At 34.9% G+C, this 12,916-nt stretch overlaps 1 long non-coding RNA gene across 1 annotated transcript in view; it reads left to right on the top strand.

Annotated features, from left to right (window-relative positions):
* Window positions 1-10,061, top strand: part of LOC150103485 (uncharacterized) — a 28,170-nt gene extending 18,109 nt beyond the window's left edge. The window contains exons 4-6 of the long non-coding RNA XR_016548806.1: window positions 804-913; window positions 1,189-1,242; window positions 9,079-10,061. This is a non-coding gene — a long non-coding RNA (uncharacterized LOC150103485). The remainder of the gene's footprint in view (window positions 1-803; window positions 914-1,188; window positions 1,243-9,078) is intronic.
* Window positions 10,062-12,916: the final 2,855 nt, after the last annotated feature.

The following is a 12,916-nucleotide window of genomic DNA, read 5'->3' as shown; positions in this document are numbered from 1 at the left end:
CTGTCATATAAAACTTCGAAAATAATACAAGTTTATTTTAGTAAAAAATTTAGTTTGTATGTACCTTTTTGTATTGTTGAGGATTCTGATTTAATAAAATTGCATTTTTACATAACTTATTTGCTTAAAAAATATGATTTTCTTGTACACAACACAAAAAAAGTTTTTATTTCCTTCTAAAATAAGTCGCTGATTTTCTTTTGCTTCTTGGAAGCTAAACTTTTTTCGAATGCTTCTTCTCAGAGCTCATTAGCAATATAAAAATATTATGGATTGGCGTATCATTCTGCTTAGCCTATTCTATATGCATGTTAAAACTATCAACTGCTTCATGTTTTTTTTTTTTTTCTTCAAATTCTTTATTGTCATCAGTGTCTGCTAATTAATTCTGTATCATCATATTTATAATTAGAGCATCTGATTTGATTTCAAATTCACTTTCGGTTCTACCTGTAATCCATTCCCTAACATCTGTGAAATTTCAACATTTGAAATTCTAACCAAATTATGCACGTTTTGAATTTCCGCTTTTTGTGTATCACCGTAGTTATCTTCGTAAATTCTAGAAGGCCACAGTTTTTTCATGACGCTCGACAGCGGTGATTCATGCCGACAATACAGTACGTACTGTACAGTATAAAAAAGCAAATGTGAACGAACACACAAATCAAAATAGGCCTACAGTGTAACAATACAATCGACAGTATGAAAAAAATACTGTACTGTAATAATAAAATAAATAATAATTATTAAATAGAAATAATACGTAATAAATAAAACTTTTTTTTCCCCCTTTCAAACAGTGGTTTGGATTAGCGAGATACTACTGTACCTTGAATATTGTTCACACACTAGAAAAGTGAAGGGTATAGAAATCTGAAAGACTAGTTTGCAAAAGGCTATCACATTGCAGGTAAGCCAAAGGTTGTTTCTTTAATCATAGTGGTTATAACATTTTGAGTATGCTGTAGTAAGTGATGAAAGTATAAAATGTTAGATTTGGTAATTTGTATAGAAATTTCATTGGTTATTATCTATCAGTGTACACTGTTATGGGATGAAATACTTTTTCTTATAATATGCTGAAGAAATTTTCACCTTGGAGAACTGATAACAGTGGTAATTCTATAAGTTATTTTTTACTTATTTTATTTTTTTATCTTAATAATATCAAACTGATTTTTGCAGGTTGCAGCTGCTATAAAGAAAATGCATTTACATGGAAACTTACCTTCTGTAAAGGTAAATATTTGTTATATTTCTTTATTAATTTAAAAATATAATTTTCCCTCTAATCTTGGAATATTCATTACAAATGTTTATGGGGAGGGGGACTGCTTAAGGGTCAAAGCAGTATAACTGGCAGGAGACTTCCATGCAGAGAACTGACCAGGACTTCTGACCTTGTGGTAGACTTACGTATCTATATGGATACTGAATGAGTGAGGATGAGCTGGCAAATTTGGGATTTAGTAGACGTATTCTTATTATCTTAAAAAAATGCAGAATGATAGTACAATGTGACAGAATTGCATGCTCACATTGTTAAACAAGACCATTGTTCTTGTCAGAAAACCAGGGCAAACATGCAAAGTCAGCTACTGGAACAAATTGCAGACATGTCCCATCTCAAAATCAGCAGAGTTCAAGATTGATAATATTAGTTACTTAAATAAACTCTGATTCCGATCTTCGAGTTTCTTATTCGGTTTTAAAACAATGTGGGATTTAATATCCCCTTAATTTAGATAATATTAGTGTAAGAAGCATCAATCAAAGCTTTGTCATGCACTCAGGCTATTTCATCTGCAGAAAAAAAAGCTCTGTAGTTGGAATTTGGATTCTTTGTTCTATCTTCACCTTATGCTCATGCTTTGACTAGTTTCTGGTTAAAATATTTACAATAATAAAAAATTTATTGAAATGATTATCATTATTTTTACTAAATAGCATAAGGAAATTACAACGTATACTAGGATATACATTGAAATAAATTTTAATACACTTTCAATATTGCCATTTTTACAGGAACTTAAAAACAAGACGTGCACACAAGCACAACAAACAGTAAATGAGGACGAAGCAGGAAGCTATTCTTTCTTCTAAAAGCCAAAGCTGTTCTACTGTGGCCAAACAGGCAGGACAGCTAATATCAGAATTTCAGAACACAAGGACTACATCCGGTTTTGCCAATACAGCCACTGGTCTTGCAGACCATGCGCTGGATATCCACCATAGAATATGGGTGGAAGAAAGCGACGGTAATACACCGTAGTAAATTCAAATACAAAAGGCTTTTCATGGAATCGGCCTCAGCCCTAAGAAACAATGCAAACAAATTTGGGAAACCTACATCAGAAGACCTTCAGCCCAATCGCCCAAGAATACCAACATTGCCTGCTAGGGGGCACCATCAGGACTCTTAGGAGAAAGAATAGCTTCCTGCTTAGTCTTCATTTACTGTTTATTGTGCTTTCATACACGTGTCTTGTTTTTAAGTTTCTGTAAAAATAGCAACGTAACACTGCCGAAATATTGGAAGTGTATTAAAATTTATTTTTAATGTACATCCTAGTATATGTTGTAATTTCCTTAAGCTATTTAGTAAAAATGCATAACCAACGTCTGAGCCTTTCCACGAGAATTACGATAATCCATGGAGATGCCATCTGACGTAAGGCCTGCCATTACAGTACAATGAAGTTAAAGCTATCAAGACAACTGAATTGTCTCTCCTTCCTAAAACGCTGCTGGAATAACTAGGTAATCCCAAACTGTTTCAAATTTAAGCACCATTTCTCTTTGCAAAAGGCTCTTCGTATTTATAATCGTGCCAGCCAAGCTTTGCTTAGGGAACAAATCGCTATGACTCGCCATTTCCTGAATGATGCAACTTATCTATCCAGGCACTCGAAGGTGACCTTTCAAGCACCTTAAACCACGAAATTTGGTCTATTTTATACAACATCTCGTGCATTGCTGCAGACAAAGAATTTAAAAAATACGAGATCGGCGCATCAAAAAATTTGAAAATTTAAAAAAGTTCAGTTAGTGTAAAACCTGAAGCACTCGACACTCTCACGTGGCCACAACTTCCATTGCGCCCAGAAGAATACCTGCTGAAGATATTATGATATGAATTGATCGTGGGATATGACACCTTCCAAACTACATCACCAATGATATTAGACTGGATGCGGCTTGTGTTCTGTCCAAAGCAAAACCGCTGAAAAACTAACATGCCCAGTAAGGAAATTAAATCTCTACTAAAATTAAAGAAAAACAAGGAAATAATCACCAAAGCGGATAAAGGGAATGCCACAGTATTGCTTAACCAAAAGGATTACACAGGTAAGTTGAATGCTCTATTGTTAGATCGGGCCACTTGCCTCCCTATTGAGTACAATCCCACCAACTCACAAATTAGAAAACTCCAGGCTCCTTAAGGTCACTTCTTGGCATGTAAAAGTGTATTAAAATTTATTTTAATGTATATCCTAGTATACGTTGTAGTTTCCTTAAGCTATTTAGTAAAAATGTATAACCAATGTCTAAGCCTTTCCACGAGGATTATCAGTATTGTATAGATTTCTTTCTGTTAAAGAAAACTGTCCACATAATGTTCCATGAATAATAGTGTTCTTTGCTATTTGATAATCTTCACATTGTTTTTCATTAATCTTATATCCTCATATCTGGCACTGCATATAAATCATTCAGCATTAGTGAATTGAACAAAAAAAAAACTTTGGATTTTAAGTCTAGCATATCCTATTCTGGTTTCTTCCGCATTAAGAAAATAGAAGGTGGAGGGAAGATTTCTAAGTGTAACTCTTTATTACACTGTAAATTGATGGCATTGGTACTGTGAGAAAGTTGCAAACTTCATAATCTGCTCTGCCAGAAGATTTCAGTTGCCAGATAAAATAACTAAACAAACTACTTTATTCCTCCAAAACAAAGTGCATCATTATTGTGATATAATCTGCTTACATGAATAACTAAAACCTTAATTGCAACTTTTTGTAAGAGAATCGTGATATCCATGGGCTTTCCCCATTGCTGTTTCTCAGCCTCCATGAGGCATTAGCTTAATCCCCATTATTTACTAACATTGAACTGATAGCCATTTTCACATGCCCACAATTCCAGCCTATTCTGGAAATACAACATAACAGCCATGTTATTGATTACTCTGTTCAGCATCAGAAAAGTTCTGTTCATTAATGTAATTAATGAATAGCAGTGAGCAAAAGACTGATTCCTGGAGCATACTACTTTTCAACTTAAATCTTGCACTTTTTTTTATATTCTCTATCCAAACTAACAATTCAATTCCACATCCTCAACTTATGCAGTAATGCTGTATCCTGTTAAAAGCCTTAGCAAAGTCCAAATTATCCATTCAATCCTTTATATAACTCAACATTGTAATAAAATGGAAGCAAGTTACTCAAACATGACCTTCCATTAAGTCTTGCCAACTTTTCCAAAATCTTCCTCATACATTCTTTCAGCACAAGGAAGATTACAAAGTAGGAGAGACTCAAGGTATACAGCAGGATCAGAGGCACAGCCAGTTGACTTGAACACGTAGCATCTGTGCTAATATATCTCATCAGCTTTTACTGCTGAATTCTTATTTATTCAAGAGTTCTGGTAAATAAAATTAAAGAAATTCCGTGTGATGATACAGCATTCCCCCTTTTTACGGGAGTTCACGGTACCATCTAGTCCCTCCAAATTTTTTCCGGGCACCAGAACCAGCATAGGCTGATAATCAGACCTATGGCTGGATCAGTATTTCTGACTGTAATCCGTGTGTGTCATCAGACCCGGTTTGCCTGCTGGTGGGAAAAAAACCTGCTGTCCATGCCCAAGACTGGCTAACTTGGATATGACCGAGGAAGATCCTTGAGCTCCTCACGTCATTGACGGGAATCGAACCTAGGACACTCCTTCCCCAGGAATATGGTTGCGAAGCGCAAAGCCACTAGGCTAACCATGCGGACAAGAGTTCTGGTAGCTCTTAGCAAAATTGGCACTCATTAGTTGAATGAGTGCCCAGGGGTGCTTAAGGGTCAAAGCTGTATAACTGAGAGGAGACCTCCACATAGCCTTTAAAGGAATGCAGAGAACTGACCAGGGCTTCTGACCTAATGTCCAATCCTCACCTTCTCGTGGTGCACCCTGTTGGGTATCTACTTTGATACTGAACAAACGAGAATGGGCTGGCAATTTGGGATTTAGCCGACCAAATTGTATTCTTATTGGTTAAACCAAAATAAAAAATGATGGTACAACATGACAAAATTTCATGCCAGCTGGGGCATCGCCTGGTTAAACAAGGCCCCCGTTGTTTTCGCCAGTGAACCATCGCGAACAGCGAAAAGTCAGCTACTGGAACAAATCTGAAAACAAACCCCAACTCAACATCACCAGAGTTAAAGATCGGTATTATCAACGTAAGAAGCCTGAATGGCAAAGAAATGGAGCTAGCTGAGGAATTAGATAAGTACCAGATCGACATAATAGGGGTGACTGAAACAAAAAAGACCAAAACTGGTGAGATCTTTCTGAGCAATAAATACAAAATGTTATATTCAGGCAGTGACAATCAAGGAAAAGGAGGAGTAGCCATAGTATTCAACACAAAATACGGGGCTAATCTTCTTGAATGGCAGTCAGTCTCAAGTAGAGTAATGTGGGCAAATATGAGAATGGGGAACTGGACAATGAGACTTATTTGTGCCTATGGTCCCACAGAAGGTTCTACTAAGGTAGAAGTGGAGGAATTTTTTGAGGCTTTAGAAAAAGCAACTGACACAATGAAAAAGGAAAAGTTGGTCCTTATTGGGGATCTAAATAGCAGAGTAGGAAATGATTGTGAGACATACAAAAATATTTTGGGAAAATTTGGAGAAAAGAGCAAAGCTAATAATAATGGCAAATATCTGTTGGATTTCTGCTCAGGACATGGACTAGTTATTACTAACACCATGTTCCAACATAAAAATGTGCACAAATTTACATGGAGAGAAGAGGCTAGGAATAAGAAAAGTCTCATTGACTATGTTATTGTTGATAGTGATGTTTTCTCCCTGGTGCAGGACACCGGTGTACAGAGGATTTGAAATTGGAAGTGATCACTATTTAGTCTTGAGCAGGATAAAATTGAATTTCATATTGAAAAGATTAACATGTAAGAAAATTTTAAAGCGAATAAAAGTTGAGCAGCTCTCAGATGTGAACTGTAGACTAAAATACAGAAAGATTATTGAAAAGAAAATGAGAGTTTGAGAACAGGAATCAAACCTTGGAGATTCAGTGGCAAACTGAAGAAAACATTGATTGATTCTGCCAGAGAGGCATGTTGTGAGGTTGTGTGCAAGGATAAAAAAAATCAGAACTCCCTGGTGGACACAGGAAGTTAAAAGGCAGTGAAGGAAAAGAAGGCATATCAAAAGTTCCTAGCAAATAAGTCAGTTTTGTCTCTTACAGAATACAGAGACAAATGTAAGAAAGCTAAACAGAGTAAAACTAGCTAAACAAAAGTCATGGGAGGACTTTGGAAAGAATATAGAAAATAAATATCAAGAAGGTGGCAAAATATTCTGGAGGTTGTTGAAGAAGCTTAGGAATGGAGGAAAGAGTGCTGTAAAAGGAGTTAGAGATGATAAAGTTGACATGAAAACAGGAGAAAAAGATATCCTTGAAGTATGGAGTAATTACTTTGAAAAACAGCTAAATGAAACAAGCAGTGATGACAGCACAGTGATTAAAAAAAAAAAAAAAAAAACACTGACCAGGCATGCAGTCAGGAATACATATCCATACTTGAAGTAGAAAAAGCCATCAAAGGCTTGAAATGTGGAAAGGCAGCAGGAGTAGATGATGATCGACCAGAAATGCTGAAGTATGGTGGTATAAAAGTCTTACAGTGGCTGCACCACATAGTTCAGAAAGCCTGGACAGAGGGACGAATTCCCAATGATTGGAGTAGAGCTCTCATAGTACCCATATATAAAAAGGGAAATAAAACTGAATGTGAGAATTACAGAGGTATTTCCCTACTGAGTGTTTCTGGCAAGATCTATGCAAGTATACTTGAGAAACGGTTGAGAAGAATTGTGGAAGAAAAGCTTGGTGAAGAACAAGCTGGATTGAGACCAAATAGAGGCTGTCAGGATCAGATCTTCACTTTATGACAAATAGTCGAGAAAGCATGGGAATATAACAAAGATTGTATTTAAGTTTTGTCGATTTGGAAAAGGCATATGACAAGGTGCCAAGAGAGAAGCTATTCAATACGCTGCAGTTATATGGTGTCAATGGGGCATTATATCAAGCAATACTTCGTCTTTATATGAGTTGTAAGTCAGCAGTTAGAATTGAAGTACAGGAAGATGGTTTAATGTTAAATCTGGTGTGAGACAAGGATGTACATTGTTTCCTCTGTTATTCATTATCTATATGAATCACATTATGAAGGAAAGTGGTATTAAACCTGATATCAAAATTGGAGATGTTAATGTCAGCTCTTTGCTTTATGTGGTGATGTTATACTTCTAAATAAATCTGCTATAAGTCTGCAAGATTCTCTGACTAAATTGAATAGCTGTTGTAATAGATATGGTATGAAGGTCAGCAATAAAAAGACAAAGACAATGAAAATAGGCAGAATCATTGTAAATGTCAACTGTGTTGTGAATGGAGAACCTGTGGAACAAGTAAAACATTTCAGCTACTTAGACATGATTTTTACTGAAGATGGTAAATTACATATAGAAATAGACAACAGAATCAGCAAAGCTGGTATGGTGGGAAGTCAATTGAATAAATTCATATGGAATAAGAGAGAAATTAGTTGGCACACTAAATTAGCTGTATACAAGACAGTGTTCAAACCAGTTTTAACTTATGGATCTGGGAGCTGGGTCAGAAGTAAAACACTTGACCAAAGACTAGAGACCGCAGATATGAGAGTCCTGAGAAAGATTAGAGGCGTGAACAGATGGCATCAATGGCAATATCATATTAAAAATGAGGATATTACGAAAGAACTTGACATTGTCAGCATCCAGGAATGCATTAGCAGAGCTAATCTCAGGTGGTATGGTCACTTAAATAGAATGGGAGAGGAAAGATTAGCAAAACAAGTATTCTCTGCCAGGTTGGCAGCAAAACGACCCAGAGGAAGACCAAGATATAGGTGGATTGATACGGTACAAAGTGCCTTAGACGATAGAAATATAAGATCTGATAATGTTGGAGTCTTGACAAGTAACAGACTGATTTGGAGGAAAATTGTAGATAGGAAGTTAGTAATGATGTAATTTTTTCATGTAGTACTGTCATATCCTGTACACCCCTTGAGGGTACATGGCAGGAATTTGATGATGATGATGATTAGTTGAATGAGATCTGTATCTGTCATGCATATACCATCTGCTTCAGTAATCATTCTTTTACTTGTAATATACCGTATTTGCCAGCATATAAGACGCACTATTTCCAACCAGTGGATGCACTGTCATCGACGATTGCAGCTGTGTTCCTGTTCGTTTTAAACTTTCCAATTGTTGTTACGGTGATAAATTTCTGCCGTTAAATTTTTTCTAAAATTTTTAACTTTGTGGGAAGGATTTCCAGTTTACATAAAAGCAAAATTAAAAACTGACTCACCTACGGTACTTAGTGTGCTATAGGTTTATATTTCATGGGTGGATATCACCTTTACAAATTTATTTCTCACTACTACTTTCTTCCTGATATTGCTAGCATTTCATAAGTTACTTCCAAACTTTTTTTTGGCCACTTTTGTTGTCCATTTCTTAAAAATAAAAGTCCATTTTTTTCCCAAACTCCACATGCAAAAACTTGTAACCATCTCTTTTACATGGCTTCAACAGAATTTGTTGTTATCATACATTTCTTAACACGCAGTTTGGATCTACATGGAAGCTTTAAAATAGTTATTTATTATGCTACTGAGTAAGTGCATTGGTTTGTTATCAATTAGACTAGCAATACAGAATTCAGGAAGCATAAGATGTTTATTTTTCTTTATCATTTCAGAGCTCTATAAGAGAATAGAGGAACAAATCAACAGAAAGAAAGATTGATTCCAGTTTTCTGACTAAGAGTGGAAACTTCTGCTAAGGTAAAAGACAAGTCTAAGAATATCTTAAGTGAAGATGGCAGACACAAGTCTGGTGTATGACAGGAAGAAAGAGAGCAAAAGAATTAATCAGTGATAGATTCTTGCTTGATTGATACATCACCATTTGAGAATGGTGAGTTTTGATAGTGCAGAGCAAGCACGTGTTTCTCATTTTCTCGTAGTGCACCTGGATACTGATCAAACGAGGATGGTCTCGCAATTTGGGATTCAGCCAACCAGATTATATTTTTATTGGCTTAAACCACAATATAAAATGATGGTACAACAGGAAGCAAGGGGGTGTATTGGCTCCCTTTTTTTTTTTTTTTTTTTTAGTCTACCATTACTGGTGGTAGACATTTGGACATGCTACAAGGACAAGTGTACCTAACACCACAATTAGATGACTACGGCAGACACATTTGCAGCAAGATGGAGCACCTTACCTGATGGGCATAAGGTCATACCTCGACACCTGTTTTCCAAGCAGATGGATTGGTAGAGGTGCTTGGAATATGGCCAGTGCATTCCCCTTACCTTACACCATTAGATTTTTTTCTTCTGGGGCTTTGCAAAAGATTGAGTGTTTGTACAACCACTACCAATCAATGTGGATGAGTGGCATTCCAAAATTACTACCACCATTGCTGAAGTTACACAAGATATGCTTTGTCTTGCTTGGCAGGAAATTGATTACAAATGGGACTACTATTAGTGCTACACAACATTTGCACTGTAATAAAATTGTTAATCTATTGCCATTTACCTTCTATTGTTATTCAAAGTTGTATACCCCCTTTTGAAACACCTTGTATAATAAATAATCTAATAAACTGTTGCTCATCTATGTACATATAGATTTGTTAATTAAACTCATTGTTAGAAATTGTCTATTGAATCTGGCTCAAATCTCAATGTGTCATCAGAATCACAAGTAAACCACATGCAATTGGAAACACTGCCCCATAGAAATTTCATGCTTGTGTTATCAGCAGATGTGCCATGCATCCTGACAGTTTGTAACCAAATCTGCATAGAAGAGGACTGTTTGCTTTTAGAAAACAATTGAGAGAATGCTATATATATATATATATATATATTTTTTTTTTTTTTTTTTTTTGAATTACTGAAAGGTGTAAATATGTGAACCATAATAAGCCATTGAAAATAGAAAAGGAGAGAAAAAAACAAAATTTGAATAGCTCTACTTGCAAAGGAATTATTAATTAACATTTGTGATATGTGTGTGTCCTATAGGTTGCTGGGTAGAGTGAATAACGTGATCCTAGATGGGCATTTATGAAGGTAAGATTAAAAAAAGAGGGGAGGGAAAGACTTACCAAGTATAACTAAATGATAAAAGGCCACTGTGTATATATATATTTGCTAGTTCGGTAAATAATTAGGGACAGGCTAATCCAGTGAACAAATAATGTTCAGGTGATTCATTTATTTGTGCCAGGAATACATGTTGGTTGGAACAACAAAATTGTCTTGTAAAATTTGCGCTTGTTACTTGTTTATTTCTTGGTTTTATATTTTGCTTAGTTTTCTATGAATTTTGTTTACTGAGGATTAGTACACTTTACAGTGATAGCATACATAATCTTTTTTGCACATTTTAGTAGTGTTGTGTTTTAGTAGCTTGGCAACTTTCTTCTGACTGAATGGTGGATTTTAAGGATCAAAGAATCTGCATGAAATTTTACTTCAACCTTAAAAAGACTGCTGCAGAGGCCCACCAAATGTTTAAGGAAGCATTTAGTGATGACTGTATGAGCCAAAGCAAAACTGTTGTGTTAAAAATGCTAAAAGGATAGCACAAAACAGCTATCCTTGCAAGTCATGTTTGTGAGATTGTAGGACTGCCATTCAATACATTTTGCAACTTTTTCCTGTTTTGCTCAATATTTCTGAAATGACATTGTTTTGACAAATTGGAAGTGCTTGACAGGCACATATATATATGTGCCTTGATATATATATATATATATATATATATATATATATATATATATATATATATATATATATATATATATATATCAAGCCTAATCACAAATAACAATTGAAACTTAACTTGTGGACACAGTGGAAGACTAGTTTGAAGATGTGATTCTAGAATTCTATACCAGCTACTTGAAATTAATTCATTTTTTATTAATGATTTAATTAAATTTAGTAGCAAACTGACTAAAAATTAAAATTTTAAGCGAGTAATTGATTTAATTCACTTGTAGAAGCCAGTTCCTCAAAAAAAACCCTCCATAAATTTATCGATTTAAAACTAATGTGCATTTTGTATTTCTTTGTATGCAAATATAAGTTGCTGAAAACTATTACTTAAACAAATGTGCTCACTTTCTTTAAAAAGACCAGTCATAAATATCTTGTGAATGCAAGATTAATAGGACTGAAGACATGCTTGTTATAACCAAGAGGATGGACTACTTATTCATTTTGTGCCTCACGGTACATAACATAATGCTGAGATTCATTTCATCCAATGTTTGGGTGAACTAATTTCTTCAATGCAACAATTTTCTCTTATATTTTGAATACCTTGGCATTTGTTTATAAACACAATAGTTCATTTCCAGTTCTACAAGTCCCACAAACACCTCTCCACAAATCCTACATTCCTTCTCAGATCCAAACACTCCATATCTCAGTCCATTTCAATTCTTGCTTGTTCACTCATACATTCACTTCTAAATCTAACATAACATGCACATTTCTCATGCAGTGTCTATCTTGTGTTCCTACCCTCATTCTCATTACTCGCCTCTCCTTTTCTGCTCTTCATTTGTGACCTCGTACTTCCTCAGGTCTTTTCACTGCAGCTCCCTTCCAGCAACAGTGTTGACACCAAACCATTTAAATGCAGTCTATCTCATATATAGTTCAATCAGTCAAGTTTGAAATCAATCAATCCCACATATTAATGAAGTGCCCTCCCTTCTACTTGCACAGTTTCTGCTAGCATACTATTAATGATCTGCACTTGCCACCCGAACCCATCACTAGCGTTTCTATTAAATTATTTCTAGAATAGAATAGTTATATAACTACAATTTCTGGTACTTTCAAGTTTAAGAGACACGACTCAAAACTATCTATTCTAATAATTCCAAGAATAGATAAAAGCACTTAGGTTTGCTATTTACAGTTGATAGTAGGAGTTTACCTACAAAAACAATGATTTCTATAATGTGAACATTTAGAAAACCATCTCATTTAAAAAAATAGATGAAAGACTCCAGAAATTTATCCTTTTAAAACTAATGTGCATTTTGTATATATATTTCTTTTATGCAAATATATATAAGTTGCTGAAAACTATTACTTAAGCAGATGTACTCACTTTCTTTAGAAAGACCAGCCATCCATAAAGATGTCTTTTCATAAGATGTCATAAACATGTGTGAATGCAAGATTAATTGTTAATTTTGGCAAATTACGTGTGAAATGCAATGATCATGTACAAACCAGAATAGATACAGCAGACTTATGTTCAAATAACATGAAATATCTATATTTCATGTGAGTACCTAAGTTAATTACTAGTCTGTCATTAACAAAATTGAGACACAAGATGGGTAAGAAAAAGACAAGTTTTATCATATTAAATGGAAAAGCATACCATTCAGTATTTCAGCTACAAAACTTGGCTACTGCTAAACCTAGTTATATAATTATATAGGTACAATTTTCTATTCATGCCGTGGGTGTAAAAAGAGAACAGTTCTGCTA

The sequence above is a fragment of the Typopeltis vanoorti genome, chromosome 9 (genome assembly GCF_054136105.1).
Source record: "Typopeltis vanoorti isolate ZY-2024b chromosome 9, IOZ_Tvanoo_1.0, whole genome shotgun sequence".
Taxonomy (NCBI): Eukaryota; Metazoa; Arthropoda; class Arachnida; order Uropygi; family Thelyphonidae; genus Typopeltis; species Typopeltis vanoorti.
The sequence above is the reverse complement of the archived record's forward strand: the minus strand, read 5'-3'. Positions and strand labels throughout refer to the sequence as shown.